A 19490-nucleotide genomic window follows, 5' to 3' on the forward strand; every position below is an offset into this window, starting at 1 on the left:
ACCAGATACACCTTCTCTCCCACAGCCCCACAACCACAGGGGCTAACACAGTCTGTTCCTTCTCCGTCTCTTCCTTGGGGAGACGTCCCTAGATGCCCCGGATGAATGTGGCTTCCTGTGCGTATGTGTCTAGCATGACACACTTGTTCAGGTCGGCCTTGGCCACGAGGCATAGGCTCCCTAAGGTCATGGACATCCATCTGTGCACCACCGTGTCCACACATAGGAGGCACTCAACAAAGGACTCAAGCTGTATTTAGGAGGGACACAGCCACATTAACGTGGAATTAAAATAAAGAAAACATAATCAATTGCAGAGATTTTAGAGGGGTCGTGTTCTGCAAAGCCCTGAGGTGTATATAGTCCCACATCATCATTCTGGTTACAACAGTGGTACGACCCGGTTGGAAGCTGAAAGACTAGCCCCTGGAATCCTCTCTGATCTTGCCGAGGAGACCTAGAAGCCAAATCTCAAGTAAAATCATTTGTAGTCCTTATGCCTGTTGGCTGTACCAGTCCGGCCTTTATGCTTTCAGACACTCTCAGGTGGGTGAACACCACACAGCCCAGGTAATTCGCTCACATCCAGCATGTTAATTCAGCTCTAAGGTGCCCTTTGCATTCACTCACTCTCTTGCAGCACACCTGCCAAAGAATGTGCGTCCCATCAACTCTCTTGCAGCACACCTGCCAAAGAACGTGCGTCCCATCATACGTTTTTAAGCTGGCATATAAAACTTGTATCCCAAGTTTAAATAGTTGCAAATGATGTATATTCTCACATATTTTTTTTTAACGCAAATATGCCCCGTACATGTTTTTGTCAAAACTTGGAGCTGAGGAATATATTGTTCACTCAGTCCATGGACTCTGTCCACCAAACAACCTTCCTGGAAAGCCATTCTCCAGTGGCAAGTCAAATAGCTCAATCAGACCTAATTTACATCTGAAAAGGTTATTTTATAATTTAAATACATCATCTAACTTGCATCCCTGTGACAATTTCTCATTTCTGAATTATAGTTCTAAGATAGATGGAAGGATGGATGGTGGGTAGATGTATGGGTAGATGCATAGGTAGGTGGGTGGATAGATAGGTGAGTGGGTGAGTGGGTGGGTGGATGTGTGCGTGGGTGGATGGATGGAGAGATGAGTGGAGAGACAGATGAATAGATGGGTGGGTGGATGAATGGATAGGTGGGTGGGTGGGTGGATGGATGGACAAATGGGTGGATGGATGGATAGTTGGGTGGGTGGGTGGGTGGATGGATGGATGGATGGATAGATGGGTGGGTGGGTGGATGGATGGATAAATGAGTGGGTGGATGGATGGACAGATGAGTATGTGGACGGATGGGTGGAGACCCGGAGCCTTGCAATGGATTTACTGACTTGGTGAAACAAAGAGTCCCCCACATTCACAGATGCTCTCCTTGCTTTGTTTTCCCTGAACTCTGCCCTAGGAACAGAGCCTTCTCAGATTGTCCCATCGTTTAGTACCCCAGAGATTTTTACATGCTGGGGCAATAAGCCATAGTAAGACTCTGAAGAAGAAAGGGGTATGCCTTTCTTCTTTGGGAAATGAGAGGAAGTCAGTTGTGAAAACAGATAAGTGAAATAAGCCAGGCACGGAAAGACAAATACTGAATGACCTCACTTATATTTGGAACTTTTAAAAGAATTAATTGAAGTAGAGAAGAGAACGGTGGTCACCAGAGGCTGGGACAGGCAGGGATGGGGAAAAGAAAGATCTTGGTCAAAGCTTACAAAGTTTCCGTCAGAGAGGAGGAATAAGCCTTAGCTATCTATTGCACAGCACGGTTACCATGGTTAATAATGACATCTTAAACATTTAGAAATTGTTAGAAGAATAGATTTTTACATGTTCTCACTCAAAAAACAGTAAGTAGGTTAGGTGATAGATATGATAATTCACCTGATTTAATCATTCCACAACGTATGCATACATCAAAGTATCATACTGTACTTCATAAACATATGCCATAACTAGTCAATTAAAATATATATTTTTAAAGGAAAGCTGAAAAGTACAACTGGCAGACCTGTTGTCAGGTAGACACCCTCAGAAAAATTCATTTTTTTTCTTTTTGAGACAGTCGCTCTGTCGCCCAGGCTGAAGTGCAGTGGCGCGATTTTGGCTCACTGCAAGCTCCACCTCCCGGGTACATGCTATTCTCCTGCCTTAGCCTCCCAGGTAGCTGGGACTACAGGCGCCCACCACCATGCCTGGCTAATTTTTTTGTATTTTTAGTAAAGACGGGGTTTCACTGTATGTTAGCCAGGATGGTCTCAATCTCCTGACCTCGTGATCTGCTAGCCTCGGCCTCCCAAAGTGCTGTGATTACAGGCATGAGTCACCACGCCCGGCCAGAAAAGTTCATTTTGAAGAGTCTCTGTGAAGCTTGAGAATATGAAAGTTGATTTCTTTAAAGTCATCTTTGCCCATGCATCTTCTTGGAAGTGGGTGTGCCCATAGGAAGCAGCCTGGGAGAAACCACCAGCACCTTTCTTCACATGTACGATGCCCAGAGGTAAGGGCAACAGGCAGGCACTATGGAAGTACCTGTCACCCAGGGAAGGTGAAGGGAGACACCAAATGTGTGGGATCTCTTGAAATTCCAATTCTTGATCACCCGTCTTCTAACTGGCACTCACAACATATACGTACACTGAAACATCACACTGCATGTACTGCATAAACACAGGCACCTAAAAACAGCGTATTCTATGAAAATCCCTGTATGAAATTACTGTCTTAGAACAGGGGTAGCCTTCCCCTGTGGAAGGCCAGATGGCACGTGTTTCACACTTCGTCAGCCCTACTGTCTCCCTGACACTGCTCACTTCTGCCACTGCAGCTCAGAAGCACGGACGGTCATGAGCAAGGCCAGGGCAAGTGCGATTGTCTGGATTTACGTTCATCTCAAGGAAATCTGGGAACTTTAAAAAATAATGAGTGCTTTTTAAAAAATCATATACCTCAGACTTGGAAAGTGGAATAAAGAACCTAAATGTCACCCTAATTGTGTTAGTAGCAGAAGCCTCTGGCGCTTGGTACCACGTCCTCTCAGCCTGCTTCTGGTTTCTGCCACAATGGTGGTGGCCTGTGCCTAGTGAGGTCAGTCTCCCCTGAAGTGGTGGATCCTACTTCAGGCGCACATCCAAGCCTTGCTGCTTTCATCCAGCATCCCTGCCAGGGCCAGGAGAGCCCACTCGATTTCCAAAAGAAGCATCTGGGAGTGCACAGTGAGGGTGCGGCTGCCTTCTGTCCTCCTGGGAAGGGACCTGCTGGAACCAAGTAATAACTCGACGTTTTCTGGCTCTCCCCTTCTTGCCCCTGACCCCTTGCTTCACTCCCCACTCCTGCCTGCTGCAGTGACCTCTCAAATGAACCACCTGTCCTTGTCTCAGGCTCTGCGGGAAAGGAAACCCAAATAGAAAACTTGAATTCATAGACATCTTTCGTCAATGGAAACCTGAAGTACTCCAGAGAACTTGAGTACTTCAGAGAACCAACGGAATCAGAAGTAGGTCCTTAGGGTGAGTTTACAGACACGCAAGCACATTAAATCTGGCAAAACCTACACAGTCGTTGACTGCGATCTACTGAAAAGTTTACTTCCTGGTTGGGCGCGGTGTCTCATGCCTGTAATCCCAGCACTTTGGGAGGCCAAGGTGGTCAGATTACCTGAGGTGAGGAGTTCCAGACCAGCCTGACTAATATGGTGAAACCCCATCTCTACTAAAAATACAAAAATTAGCTGGGTTTGGTGGCGTGCACCTATAATCCCAGCTACTAGGGAGGCTGAGACAGGAGAATTGCTTGAACCTGGGAGGCAGAGGTTGCAGTGAGCTAAGATCATGCCACTGGACTCCAGCCTGGGCAGCAGAGCAAGACTCCATCTCAAAAAAAAAAAAGTTTACTTCCTTTAGCTAACTACTAATATCCACCAAAACAACTGCTAAACCAGACTACAAATAGTTCCACATATTCCTCCACTTGAGGACAATGCCCTTATATAAGGTAGGAAACAAGTATAAAGGGAGGCAAAATAACCCAGCAAGACGAACAGCAGGTCAAATCCTAAAATAGGAGCATGCTTGAGCCTTCTCAGGAAAATGGGCCAGCCTGGCACAGACCAGGGAATGGTTCCACGGCAGCATCAGGAACGCGAGGGCAAAGGCCTCACTGCAGCTCTGTCCCCACCCCGGAGCACAAGGACGTTCATTTATAGACCTTGTCATGAAGTCACAGCCTCTTTTAAAAATCAAAAGCAACATTTGAAGGATTTCTGGAAACAGCCTTCCATTTTCTTGTCTCTCCCTATGTTGAAAAACCAGGTGGAGCCTATCATACTTGAAATCCAAACTGATTATAAATGTCCAAGTTGGGCAATTCAAGAAAATTCCGAAGTATTATGACCTAAAACGAGTCTGCAATTTCTTCTGCGGAGGAAAAAGTATTTAATAAACTATTCAATAAACTAACATTTGTTGAACATCCATTTTACAGATGAGAAAATTAGAGTGCGGAGAAATGACACAGAGCTGAGATTTGAGACCACTTCTTGCTCCAAAATACACGTCTCCAAGCGCCCCATACTGCTTCTCATGACCCCTTCATTCAGCACATGCTCAGTGATTCCTGCAGGGCACTGCTAGTCATCTGAGATGGACAGCAAACCTCAAGCTTATGACGTCGAGGAACAGGTGAGCAGGAGTCAACAGCGGCATCGCCACCCACCTGCTACCCTGCTGCTCCAAACACAGTTCTGGGAGGAGAAGGAGCACCTGGCCACAGCTGCACAATGGATGCCTGCCTGGAATGTCTTTGAATGTTTATGAAATATTACCTACTGAGAGACAGAAGCCGATCAGTCATTTTTGAGTTCACACCCATCCGACAGTAATCAATAATTCCAGAAATAGCGTAACATATAAAAGTGTAATTCCTCAAATTATTTGCAGAAGTTTCAATTAAAATTAGATAATGTATTGATAGTTTTGTTTCAGATAAAGGCAAACCAGACGTAGAGGCTGTGTAAAGGCATTTGACACATAGCACTCTCACAGTTTACCCGTAAGGAGATCATTGCTCGTGATGGGCACATCCTCACCTTTCTTCAAGTTAGAGTAAATTAAATTACAAAAGAAAAATGTAATGCATGCATAGGACGAAGTCCACACACAGAGTGAAGAATACAGAACAACAATCTACAAAAGTCTAGAGTAAACAAATAACCAGTTACAGAGGCAAACCATACAAAGCAAATAGAAGCTACAGGGTCCATGGCGGAGAGGGACGGCGTCCTGGACAGGCTCAAGGCTCACCTGAGGCCACTATGTCCCCGGAGCTGCCAGCTTCAGGGCCTTCCCACTCAACCCCAGCAGCAGGAGACCCACCAGCAACAGTCCGCTTTTAGACAGGACCGAGTGAAGGTGCAACGTTCAGAGACAGGAGAGGGCAGAGGTGAATTCTTTTGGAGGTGCAGAAGCCCCATAAATGGGGAAAGGGACTACAATAGCCTTTCAAAAAATAGCTTCCCCTAAATGGAAGAAGCATTCTAATGACAATCCTTTTTTTTTTTTTTAGTTCTTTTTCCAAAAATTCTTCCCTTTTATTTGCAACACATTTTCCTTTAATTTCTTGCCAAGAAAGTGGAATTGCTTGAGGACTCCAGCCATTTCCTGATATCAGCGTTTCCAGAAGCTGAACTTCCTGCAACTACAAAGAAACACCTTTCCCAGCCAAATGGATGCTCTCAGCAGCCTTTCTCTTCCTTTCCCCACCGGCACCCCCTTGGACGTCACTTGCAGAGGCTGCCTTTTCGGAAAAGACTGTCTCAGAACCCAAGGAAACAATGGCTACGTGTCTGGGCACTTGCTCTCCTCAAGGCACTATTGCAAACACTTGCTATATATTACCTCATTTAATCTTCACCACAATCTTAACGACGGTAGCAAATGAAACAACTGCAATGCAGGAGCTCGGTAATTAAGCACTCTAGGTTACAGGGGTGTTTGTTTAACAAATATAGGCATGCACATCTCTTAACACATCAGACCATCCACTGTTTCTTACTGAGAAGTCACAAAGCACAAGAAAACTAGTGACAAAGGCCAGGAGGATATCAATTAAACAAAGAAAAAAAGAGCAAGGGTGAATTACATCTCTTTCTACACACATGCCCTCTCTGAAGCTGATCTCCACCTAATAATACTGGCATTTAGAAAACTTTTAGGTCACCCCAAAACCTAGTACTGAATGCCTTATTCTATCAGCCATATGCAGTACTTTCCACCAGACTGCAACACAGCTACAAGAAGTCATAACAATTTTGAATCACACACACTTCACTGAAATACATTTAAAAATGGACCAACACAAAACAAAGAAAATTCAAAAATCACACAGGATAAAAAAATGGACAGATTTCCTAATGATGGCCCTCACAAAAGGAACAGAACAGTGTTACACAACACAGAAAGTGCCAAAGCTCTGCACGCACAGTCAGGTCGCCTGAGAAATGAAATCAAACTAGGGCAGTAATATTATTCACAAAGAATAACCTTTCACACAAAGGCACTCCAGGTGGCTTGCAAAGCCTCTGAAGGATTTAAGTGCTCCACGGAGCGAAAGGACCATGCAGCCACCTTATACTCACCCATCCCCATCCCAGGAGCCACTCCAAGAGAAAAAGAGCAATCGCCACCAGGGTTTCCCCAGAACAGTCTCCTGTGAGAAAGGGGTGCCTTACAGAAAGAGAACTGGGTGAGTGCACACTGACAGGCCTGTGCCTTTCAGAGACTTGGGTGTGCCCCAGGGGTTACCTGAAGAGACCCCCCAAGGAGCTTGCAGCTCCAAGGAGAAGCTTGCAAGGGTAGTGAAGACAGAGGTTTAAAGGTCAGGAAAGGGTTCTCATAAAATCCAGTAACTTGGAAGGAAGTCGCAGCTAAAATAAAACCAAGGAGTGGACTAGAAGGAAATAATATTAAGTGATAAGACAAAGAAAGCTGTCACCATTAGAAGCAGAACACAGGAAAATAAGCAGGATGATATCCAACCCAAGGAGGAAGAGTCAGTGAGGGGACAGCAAAGAGGCCCGCTGAGACACTCCCAGCAACAGCATGAGCTCTAAACCCCAGGGAAATCCAAGGTGGAAGGCAAACATGGGGATCTAAATAACTCCACTGTCCCCAGGAAGGCCCGGCCAGAGGGAAGGCTTTGACCCTCTCGACCTGGGCAGAAAGCTCTCCCAGAGCAGAGTTCTGGTCAATCTAGACCTATAGCCCTGGTATAGAGTGCAAAGCTGCTGAGGAACAGGTACAGGAGTGCCCACTGCCCCTGCTGTCCAGTCAAATAATCAAATCACTGTCACAATAGAATACCTTGTAATAAACTGCGGGGTCCCCCTTTAGTGGTGTCATTAAATGGCAATACCACTTGAGGCTATATTTGCATTCACTGGAGAAGCGCTAGTATCTAAAGTTCATGTTTCTACAACAAGGCATCCGGTTTCTTGCTAAAAAGTAGTGATTTCTACCAGATGAAACTGGCTGGGCAGCTCTCCAATGGTTTAAACAATAGTTCACATCTTAAGTATGAAACCGTCAACGGCATCAGTCAAAAATTATATTAAAATAGAAGTGTTGTTTTCCATGTTCAAATCTGTGCATGACGTCAGAAAGGAGTTGATAAGATAACCACAAGGGGTAGTGATGCGTGCAATTTTTTTAATATTCATCATTTGACATTTTGGGATCTTGTGTGGGAGAAATAAGTGGGAGGCCAGAGGAAGACAGAAATCAATCAAGTTTTAGGGGCTGACAAATGAAACCATGATCCCAGGAGGAAGATCATAAAAACATGACCCACTAATGAACACGTGAACAACAAAGTAAGGCAATTCAACATTAATTCGATACCCTGGGTAGCTTCTTGCTAATCCTGAAATTTAATTTTTGAATGGGAAATAAGTTATATCATTCAAAAATCAAAACATATAAAACGGAGTCACACTGAAACGTCTCCCCACAACTCTGGTTTTCCATCCCCCAGGACCCCCTGTCCCTTCCACCTCCCTTCACTGCCCAGCAAGTGTTACATGAAGAGTTTCTTGGGTTTCTTCCCAGTTTCTTTATGCAATCACAAATACAAGTATATGCTTTTATTGTCCTTTCTAACACAAACATGTATGTATCCGAGTGTGTGTATGTATGTTGCTTACACCTCGCTTTTTCCACATAACAGTGTATCTCGAAGATCTTCTAGACATTCGTTTTCACTGCTGCAAATGTTATTTAACCAGGCCCCTACTCGTAGATAGGCCGTTAGATTGTTTCCAATGTCCTGTTTCAAACAATACTGTACCATATTCATATCTTGTTAAGTCACTTTGCCTATGTGTGAGTATGTCTGAGGGATAAATATCTAGAAGCAGAATTATTGACTCAAGGGGTATATGCTTTTTTTTTTTTTTTTTTTTTTTTTTTTGAGATGGAGTCTCTCTCTGTCGCCAGGTTGGAGTGCAGTGCCGTGATCTCAGCTCACTGCAACCTCCGCCTCCTGGGTTCAAGGGATTCTCCTGCCTCAGCCTCCTAAGTAGCTGGGACTACAGGTGCATGCTACTGTGCCCAGCTAATTTTTGTATTTTTAGTAGAGAGGGGTTTTCACCATGTTGGCCAAGATAGTCTCGATCTCTTGACCTCGTGATCTACCCGCCTCAGCCTCCCAAAGTGCTGGGATTATAGGTGTGAGCCACCGCACCCGGCCAACATGCATTTTTAATATTGATGGATACTGCCAAATTGCCTTCCTCGGTAGCTACACCACTTGATACTCCCACCAGGAAGGTACAGAAGCACCTGCCTCCTCGTGGACTTGCCAACAGTGTGTTATGAAGTTTATGAATATTTGCAAATGTCACAGGTGCCATTTTCACAGGCGTTATTTTCAATTGCATTTCTCTTATCGTGAATAAGGCTGAGCATCTTTTCATGTTTTTAAAGAGCCATTTACTTCCCTTTCGCTGTGATTTGTCTTGTTCATATCCTTCGACTATTTTTTTATCAGGCTGTTCTTTTTTTTTTAGTCATGTCTAAGAGCTCTTTTCTTAACCATTTCTAGGAACTCTTTATATATTAAGCAGGTTAGCACTATGCTGTGATAGGAGCTGTAAGTGTTTTCTCTAGGGCCACAATTCAAGTACAACATAATTGTTAACATGCTGTTGGAGCTTCTGGCATGCTATGGGACTTGGAGAAAGATAGGTGGAGAGGCAGGGGAGGCACCAGGGCCTGGACAGGAACATGCTAAGACCTGGCTTACAGGATTTGGGGCAATACCAAGGTGTTTCATTTTGTTTTTTGAATGTGGATTAACTTATCAATCTTTTCTTTACTTCTGGGTTTTTTGAGTCCCATTTAAAGGGTCTCCCCACTTCAAGGCTAGAAGGGAATTTCCTCATTTTTTTTTCTTTTTATGGTTTCCTTTTTTACATTTAAATATACATATAAATTTCACATTTAAATATACACATAAATATACATATATATGTACACATGTAATCCATTTGGAATTTATCCTGAAGGTCCACTGCATGGAATAATCTATTTTTACTTTTTTCTAGATGACTACTTAGTGTCCCCAAATCATTTATTCAGTAGTCTATCTTTGCTTCTCCTATATGAAATGACACTTTGAGCATCCTTTAGATTCCGCCATGTGTCTGCGTTTACAACTTTTCTGTTCTGTTGCATTCATTTGTTTACCTACCCACATGCCAGTACCACTTGTCTTCATTACTGAGGTTTTATAAGTAGGTCTTTAATCTGTCTTTAAAAATTAGATATATTTAATCATGAGAAGAAGAATATAGTCCTAAAAAGTCATGATGACTGATTAGACAACTTCTGGTCCTGGACACCAAGAAAATTTGAAATGTATATAACCCTGAGACACCAATACACTATGTAATTACCACATCCAGGAAGCCATAGTAACTAAGCTCTTTTTTGTTGCTGTTCTTTTTGTCTTTTGAGGCAGGGTCTCCTTCCGTTGCCCAGGCTAGAGTGCAATGGTGTGGTCATGGCTCACTGCAGCCTCAACCTCCTGGGCTTTTTTTTTTTTTTTTTCTTTTTAGAAACAAGGTCTCACTATGTTAACTAGGCTGATCTAGAACTCCTGGGCTCAAGCAATACTCCCACCTCAGCCTCCCAAAGTGCTAGGATTACAGGAAAGAGCCGCCTCGCCCAGCCTTCGAGCCCTTTTGGATATCACTTTAGATGTTTATTTCAGAAGCTACTAAAATATAACACCGAAACACAAATTACATCCTATACAAATAACTACAACTTGAATTCTATATTATCATGCTGCTTTTTCCCATTCTGCACCAGCCTCCACCCGTCCCTGGAATGCAACTCTGCAGTTACCTGTTAGTCTGTGTTTTTCCAACAGAGTGAACTGCTCTTTATGCAAAACTGCTTCTTACACAGTACTTACCAACTTTTAAAAGGCCAAATACGCTTGTATTTTTATAAATAATTCATCATACTCAAACACGTCAGCCCTTCATAAGCAACACTTTCGCTTTGCTATGTAGAAATGTTTTCATCAAAGTAAAAAGCTTTTTATCACTGCCCCAGGAAATGCAGCTGAGGCATCCAGAACGCTCTAAACACTTATCTCCCTCCTTCCTGTCAACTCACGGTGGCTGCTCCATGCCAAGCCATGCCCCAGCAGCTCGGGCACAAGAACACGCTGTGTTCACAGTAGCTCAGAAGCCCCAGTCACTGGTGCCAACGAGTGTATTTGGATCACATGAAAATATGATACATGAAGCAAAAATGAAGTTTCAAGTCATGCCGGCAAAATTTTACAATCACATTATTTATTTCATTATTTATTTCCCTTTAGGAAAATTAATCTTGTAAAGGACGATTTCAATCATATTCCCTCACTTAAGCGCCTTCACTATTTATTCATTCATTCAACTTATTTTGCTTGGCAACGTGCTAGGCACTGAGGTTAGGAAAATGAATGAAACACACTTCCCACCCGCAAGGAACATGTTGGCTAATAGGAGACAAACATGAAAGCAGACAATCGTAAGCACCAGCAAACGATGGAAGGAGGATGAGCGGACCATGACGAAGCCTGGGAGGATGCAAGGAAAAGGGGTTCCAGGGCACTGGTGGCAACTAAGAGGAAAGACTCGCAGTCAGGAGGACACCATGACACACGGCAGAAGCAGCAGCCATGCGCTAAATCACACTGCAGAAGTGGAGAGAGACAGTGGAAAGGCCAGAGAGCTGCAGGGCCTGAGAGCTCCGCAGGAGCGAAGTGGGACCTCCGTCTCCATCCCGGGGCACAGCTTTCCCCACCATGCGTGCCTCTACCAGCGGCTCTCCAGATCGCCCCTCATCAGGTCTGGATCCCTCATGAGCCAGCAACTCCAGGACAGCAAGGCACAGCTCTGTCCTGGGTTTATATTGCCAGTGATGCAGATGGAAACCAATGAGCAGGAAACATGTGATAAATATCTGTATGTCATGGTATCTTCCCCATACCGTGCCCTCTGGCACCTCCCCACTCCTTCCCCCACTGCAAAGCTGGACTCAGTGCGTAAGGAAGACCTGATCCACCGTGTCAGCTTTCTCCATCCCTTCTTCTCTGCACAAAGCCCCCCAGCCATGAGATCATCCTACTCCAGGAGCCCTGACTTCCGGCTGCGCATCTTGCGCCTGGCACCTCTGTCCAGGTTCTCTCTCCTCTCTGGAACCTCACTCCACATATCAAATACTCTTCCGCCCTCAAGACACCACTCCAATTGGACTCTACCGGTCAACTTGCATCAAGATGCGTATCTGAATTGTGCGTACCTTTGTGTTTGGTATATTTTTTAAATGCAGAGTGTATTAACATTTACTCTGCCAGCCCTTACTCCGATCCCCCCTGCACACCGGTACTGCATGTCTTCCTAAACTATTAAATTAATGGCATTACTTTCCTTCTAAAACGTTCCCAGTCACTCCCACCATCCTCCTCATTGTCCTGTTCCTAGCATCCCAATTCCAGTCTCAGCAAGGCTGGGCCATCCCCTGGCAGCTGGCCTCCCGTTCTCCCCCACCCCACCCCACCCCTGCTTCCCCAGGCCCCACTCTCCTCCTCAGCTCATTCTCAGGTGGCCACAGTCCCGTCCAACTGGGAGAAATGGGGGCCAGAAGCTGGGGAAAGCACTGTGAATTTTCCACCTTCACAGCAGCGCCCACACTGGTTCCTTCCAAGGTTCCCTCTCTGAGGAAGAGGTTTCCTTCTAGCGTCCAAAGCCATCTCATGTCCCCCACATTCTACTCGTCCCGTTCTCTTTAAGGTTTGTTTCTACCTATCTTCCTAGTTCTTCAAGCTCCTTTTCTTCACCAAATCAACATTCCCAAGTCAATGCTCCATGCAGAAAAAGCCGGCATCTACCTGCCCATGGCTGAGGTTCAAACAGCCCCGTCTGCCATCCTCACCACACTGGCATCAGGTATTATCCATGCCACTCCACTGCAATCTCCCGACCAAGGCCACGGACGACCTCCTTGCTGCTGGAACTCACCTGCTCTCTGGAGCATCTGGCTTCTTTCCTCTTGAGGCTCGGCTTCTGAACTCCAGGGCGTGCTCCCTTCCATCTCCGGATCTCCCCGGGTCACTCCTCTCCAGGGTGCTCCATAGCTCTGCCTTCTTCTGTCCTATCCTCTGGCTTCTGCTCACTCCCACTATTCACTCCTGGTCTCCATTCACGATTGTGGCTTCAGCGACTACCTTGGTGTTGCACAGTCCAAATCTCTCTCTCTAATCCGGTTCATAGCACGGAATTCCAGAGGGCCATCCGTTCGTGTGTCAAACTTCAGCCAGGCACTTACATTGCACCCAGCTATGGTTCATTAACCAACTCCGTCTGTATTTCCCTCAGAGTCAAAATGTCAGAGGCATCTATATACTGTCCTTGGGGGCATCCAATCCCATGATTTTAGATGCTGTGACTGCAGTTTCTATGCTGCAGTCTTGAACGATTCTTTGGATCAAATCCTCCCAGGCTTTGTTTATCCAACTGCCTTCCTAGCATAGGCATCTCAGACTGAACACCACCAAATGCCACGCCTGGTTCCTTGCACACCCCACGTGCTCCTCCTCCAGGCTTCCCATCCCAATCCCAGTGAACGGCCCCACCATTTACCAAATCTTTCCAGCCAAAAACCCAGGCATGGATTCTTGATTCCTCTCTCTCCCTTGACTCCCCATATCCAACCCACCTGCAGGTCTTACACACGCCGCCTCCAAACACCTCCTGAACCACTACGGCATTTTGCTTCTATTATCATCGCTGTGATCCCAGTCACCACTGCTCTTGTCTTGACTATGACGGTAGCTTCCATGGACTCCCTGTATCCATGACAGCTCCCTTGATTCATTCAGCCAGAATGAGCTTCTGAGATAATAAACCATGGATCACTCACCTGCTCAAAACCTCCCCAAAGCCTCTGCCTTCATCCAGAGTAAACTGCAGTTTTTTCCTCTGACTGCAAAGCCTTCATCCAGCCCATTTGCCACTTCACGTGCCACCGTCTGGTGGGCTCAGCTCCAGCAGCACGGCCCTCATCTCGCATCTCTGCGTTGTGAGTCCCCTCTGCCTAGGGTGCTTTTCCCGATAACTGAATGGCCGATGACACCTTGTCATTCAGAGGCCATTTCTACTGCCCCTGTGAAGAGAGACCTGCACAGAACAAGGCAAGGAGCCACACAGCCACACAGGCCACTCTCAGTGTGCATTCGCTGTGCAGCTCTCTTGGTATTTTTTGTTTCTGGTTCTTGTCTGCACCACCAGAGTGCGGGCACCATATAAGCAGAGACGATCCCTACTACCAAGGAGGCTGCTTAACACATAGTAGGTGCTCAATTCTCATACTTCCCATTCTGATATCTCTTTCTCTGGGCATGTAACTACTCCCATTCCAACCCCAACACACACACACACACACACACACACACACACACACACACACACCTTTCCAATCCAGAAACTAAGGAGTCAGATGTCTCCTGCCTTATCTAACCAGCCACCCAGATGTCTGATTAACTGCTACCTCCTGCTTGTATCTCTCCTGACCATTCATGTGCATGGCCCCGTCTCTGGTCCAACTCCCACCTCTTCTCACGTGCCAAGGACTCTGCCACCAAGATCAGCCCTCTCCCTCCAGTCACACAGAATACTAGCTCCAGCACGGAGGGCATTCTTTCTACCTGTCTTCCATAGCTGTTTCTATACAGTCGTCTGAGGGGTCATTGTAAAGTATCCTTAGCTTAGCCTAAATAATCCTCTGTCCTGTCTTATCACCCGGGTCCCCAACCTACCACCTGTCCAGGCTGTTTTCCACCCTGCAACCTCAGAAGATCCTTTTCTCTTGGCTTCAGAAGGTCCTTCCCAGACTTCTCGCAAAACTAAGGCACTGCCTCTTCCCACCTTGTGAAACCTTTCCAGGACCTCCCAGTCAGAGGCCATCTGGTTCTCACTGTCTGCAGAGTGCCCTGCAGCCTGTCTGTGGGTAAGCGTGTCTGTGAACTCTCATCCATCTCTCCCGTAAGCTGCGTGCTCCTCGAAATAACTGATATTGTCTCATACACCTCGGAATCCTGAGTCCGTAGAACAGAGGCTCATACAAAGGAAGCTTTCAAAGAGTGCTCGTCGATTTCTAGGTTTCTTGAAGACAGGCAACATGTTTGGTTCTGTTTAGATTTGTTTTGGCTTTCATCTTTGAATTTCCAACACAAGTATTTGAGTACCTTCTCTATGTGTGTCAGCCACTGTTAAGAGTCTCAGGGAAACAATCAAAAAGACACCTGCCCTCAGGCTCTCACGGAGCTTCCTTTCCAGAGAGAGAAGGCAGGCAATAAACAGATAAGCCAGTAAGTGAGCAAGATAATTTCAGCAAGTGGTGAGTGCTACAAAGAAAACAAGAGTACTGGATACCTTCTGCTTTCCTTGCAAGATTATGAGTTCCTCTGTCACTGTGGAGTTTTCCTTTAGGCAGACTTAGAGACATGATCAGCTGGAGGAGTCTAATTTACATTTTAAAAGGAAATTAAAATGTTTTGAATTACAACTAAGAGTTTTCCTTTTAAGGGAAAATACTCCGTTTTACATGAAAATTATTTTTTCTCTCAGATTGCATCAGCTGTTTTGAAACAAACAAAAATTAACAATGTATTCGTTGGTGAAATGTGCACCACACTATGTTTAACCTGCTTTATAGTAAACAAAATCCTAATATTTGCTTGACTATCTATTGCACTGAATTTTTTTTTTCCTATTGGAGTGGAAAAAGTTTTACGTGCAGAAATTATCTAAGACTAATAGGCCGATTAGGATAGCAGATGACACCATCTTCTAAAGTTTCTACTGCTTCTCATTTGAATTTTCTCATGTACGTTTCTCAAAACTAAAAGTGCAATTTCTTGAAAGTAAGCATTGATAACCTAAAGAATCCCACCAGTTTAAACAGCTCTGCCCTTTGGCCTTAAGTCCTTTCTGATTTCCCTACCAAAAAATAGGTCACCCTTCCACGGAGGACTGTGACACTCATGTCCACACCCTGGCTCTGTAGGAAAAAGTCACACCTTGCTTTGTTGGTCATCTTTGTAGGTGTCCATAGCTATATTTCAAGTCCTTTGAGGGACCTGTTATCATTATTTTAACCTCCCTCAAACAATTTACACTCAGTAGGTACTCAACAAGTGTCTGAGTTGGCTGTTGGCTGATTTAGACCCATTTCTACTGCTGAGTGTTGTTCTTGCATTGTTCTGCGACCTCCATTTCCCTGAGCCCACAAACAGAAGTTAAAGGCGAAGTCTAGTGTAGTTTGTATGTGTTAAACACATTTGCTCTTAAAAGAGATCGTATTTATCTCAGTTTGTTCAAGTGTTGGTCGCACGGTATCTTATGTCTCAAGAAACAGTAAGAGTGGTTACTGATGAGTGCAGAGCACATTTAAACTCCACAATTCCTGGGAACATACACACCTCCTGTTTTAAATATTTGGGAAATATACAACCAATTGTACTCTGAAGCTATCTGCAGTCTGCATTCACAATTTTAGTTTCCTAACTTTCTCGGTATCCTCCTTGACCAACCGGGGTTTTCCTTTGTCTATATCTCTTTATGTCATCAGAGTAGCTAACCAGGGAAACACAGAGAGAGGTGCAGGTGTATTTGTGGCTTCTGACGCTTCTCCTTATTCACAGGTGTGCCTCAGAGTTTCTAATCTCGGCACGTCCTGCAGCCGTGTTACATCAGGGCAGCCACAGTGACCACTAGTGCAGACAATCTGGTCTAGACAAATGCCACTCACACTGGTTTGTCCCACGTTACTTCTCCTCTCTCCACTGCACAAGCAAACACTGGGCTCTCCAGACACAAGAGTATTTCCTACCCCAATGGCAACTTTGCTAACAATGAAGTATGAAGCTGGATGCCTGAGGAAGAGCCCAGAGGTCAGCAATTAGAGGCAGATGGCAGGAGATGAGGTGAAGTCAGGAATGGCCTGATAAGGGCAAAGTAAGGGCACTGGGCATGGTGGCCACTGACCTCTGGACATTAATGTCAAACCTGCTTCTAGGGTACTCCATCTCTATTACTGGATGGCGAACACCTCCCACAGCAGCTTCGTGGCTTCTACTAGGCTTCTTTCTTTCTTTCTGTCTCTGGGGCCTGGGTCCTGGCAGTAGCTCTTACTAAGTGTTGTTTGGTGCATGAGTGAGCGAACCAGCCGGTCAGTGTGAAGAGCCAAAACGCAGAGCTAAAATGGACAGAAGCAGAGCTGGCATGTCATACCCTCTACACATGATTTGCTTTTGATGGTAATAAAAATAAAACCAGCATTCATACAAACTGTAACTGGACAAAACAGCCTTTGCATGACAACTTGCATATCAGACCAACAGAAGATCAAACTGAAAGAAAAAAAAAAGGAATAACACTCAACAATTAGACACATTTGTATGCATTTGGGCATTTTTAAATTTTTAGGGAATCTAGAAATTCTTTTTCAAAAGACTGATTTTTTAAACGACAAATAGCACAAAAATCTGTCAAACGTCGGTACTTTAGCAATTCAGACCAGTGGCTTGTCATGCAGCAACAGATAGAAATAAAGACCCAAAAAGTAGAGGTAAGAGTGTCAGAGCAGAAACTGGCTACTCTCCTTTAAGAATCCATCTATCCCCTTCCCAAGCTTGAGTGAAGTGGGTCTGATAATTGATTTTGTTTAAAAGTATCTTCTTGTTTACTACCTTAGTCATGTCCCAAATAAGACTGTCCTAACCTTTTGCTCCTGTTCAAGCCCAAAGCTACTGCTCAGGGCAGGGTATGGGGCAAGGAGGCCGCTCTTGAGTGTTCCCTAATGAGTATGGTTTCTCTGAGGCACCAGCTTCTCCTGGCTGGGCCTTTCTGCAGAACAGACCCTTCTCCTTTCCAGGTATTGTCTTCCTAAAGGGAGAGCGTCCTAGGAATCCCAAGAGAACTCCACCCTCTAACCAGAGCTGCAGATCTCTCTTCCCCTCCAAAACATCCAGCATGGCCCTGAACACACGAGCCAACAGCAGTTCCAGCAGCACCAACAGAAGCCCCATCATTTCAGGACCAGGGGCTTTTTCCAGAAGCCTAGAATCCCGTGCCTCAGTAGCACCCTTTCCCCCAGAGCAGCTTGTCACTGCAAGGCAAAGCTGACTTCAACTCCCCACCCCAAATCAAAAGTCAACTGAGAAAAGTAGATGTTTATTTTTTTAAGAAAGAATTCACAAGCCCACCAGTTAGGGTACCGGGAGGAACCCCAGTCCTAGACCAGGCCTATAGGCTGATCCCAAAACCCCCGAAGAGGTGGTGGGGCCCCATCCTCTACCACCTTCAATGCGTGGCCAAGGGGCACTTCAGTAAGGAAAAGTGCTCCTACTGACCACATCTCTGGCCAACAGAGAAGGCCACATGCTCTGTCCATGCACACCCATCTCCACACCCCTTCCCCACCTAGACTGCAGCGGGGGTGGGAGGCAGACACCTGGGGGAGGACTTGGGGGTCAGCTGGGAGCACTTCACCCACGCCCGGCCAGCCAATCAAGTGAGAGCAGCGAGCCCTCACAGGTGTGCGAGAGGCTGCTGACCACGCGGCCGCCGTGGACTGGCCCATGCCCGGGAACCAGGGTTGCAAGGAGCGGCCGATCCTGGCGCGAATACGCTCGCCAGCCGGGGGAGTGCACCCCAATGGTGCCTGGGCGGGCGGTGAGCTTTGGCCGCAGGGAGGGGCTCGACCTCGGGTGCCCTGGAGACCCGGGTCAGCCAAAGCCTGGGAGTGAGCCGCAGTTGGGAGCGGGAAACCGAAACAGCAATCCTGGAAGAGCGTCGGCCCGGAGAAGGCGCCGCGGAAACGCGGCTCCTAAGCGAGACTCAGACAAAGGCTCGGGTGCGCACGCGGTGGACGGTGGCTCCGGAGCCGCGCTCTGGGCCGCGGGAAACCGCGCCCGCCCCGACTGGCGCCGGAGTCGCCCGGGGACCCATGGGCGCGACCTCCTGGACCAGGAGGTGTTCCCACCCGGCCCCACCGCGGTCTTCCCGTCCTCACCCTGCTCGCCCTCCATCCGCGACCGCGACGCCCCCCTCCTCTGCGCACCGGGCGCCTCCTCTTTCCTCACCGTCTCCCGCCTGCCTGGTTCCTTCTGGCGAACCCCTACCTTGACTTTTCTGCTCAGTCTTGTCCCCCAACCCCGTGACACGCCTTCTACCACCTCTGCCCCAGCGCGCTCTCAGCCCCGCTCCCGCGGGTGGCGAGGAGGAGTGGCCACGCCACAGTGGGCCTGGGGGCGCATCCCGCCAGTCGGAGGCGGCGGCGCTTTTCTCTTCCACCCTAGCGACCTATTGTCCTTCCCTTTTTTCTACCAGCCCGGACCCCAGAGAAGCCCGGAACCAACAGGACGCGGCCCGGGTGGGGATGCGTCCCCTGGGTGGAGGTGCACCCGTTTCCACCCCGCCAGTCCACGCTCTGGATGCTGGTCACTGCGAGGGGCGGGAGGCCGGGAGCCCACTCCGAGTCCCGGAGAACTGCGGTGCCTTCACAGTTGGAAACGTGGGGTTCCGAGGTCCTGGCCTCCCTCACCGCGGCTACAGGGACCCGGTGGGCTGGACCCCCAAGTAGAAGGAAGCGCATCTGCTCCAGCCAAGTGGCCACAGGCTCAAGAGGGAGGAACCTAAGTGGTCACAAAGTTTAGAGTATAAATACGCGCCGGACGAGTGTGGCCAGAAACGCCACGAGGGGCGGAGAAGCAGCCGGCAGGTCCCGCTCGAAACGCCCAGCTCCCGCCGCCCTCCTGGGCCGCCCTTTCCCCGAGCGCACGCGAAGCCTGAGAAACCCCGGCGTCCCTGCGCGGCCGAAGCTCC

The 19490-nt window shown here is 47.0% G+C and overlaps 1 protein-coding gene across 6 annotated transcripts in view; it reads right to left on the reverse strand.

Annotated features, from left to right (window-relative positions):
* Window positions 1-19490, reverse strand: part of PDE10A (phosphodiesterase 10A) — a 665278-nt gene that overhangs the window by 318026 nt on the left and 327762 nt on the right. The window lies entirely within an intron of this gene.

Source organism: Papio anubis, chromosome 6, assembly GCF_008728515.1.
Source record: "Papio anubis isolate 15944 chromosome 6, Panubis1.0, whole genome shotgun sequence".
NCBI lineage: Eukaryota > Metazoa > Chordata > Mammalia > Primates > Cercopithecidae > Papio > Papio anubis.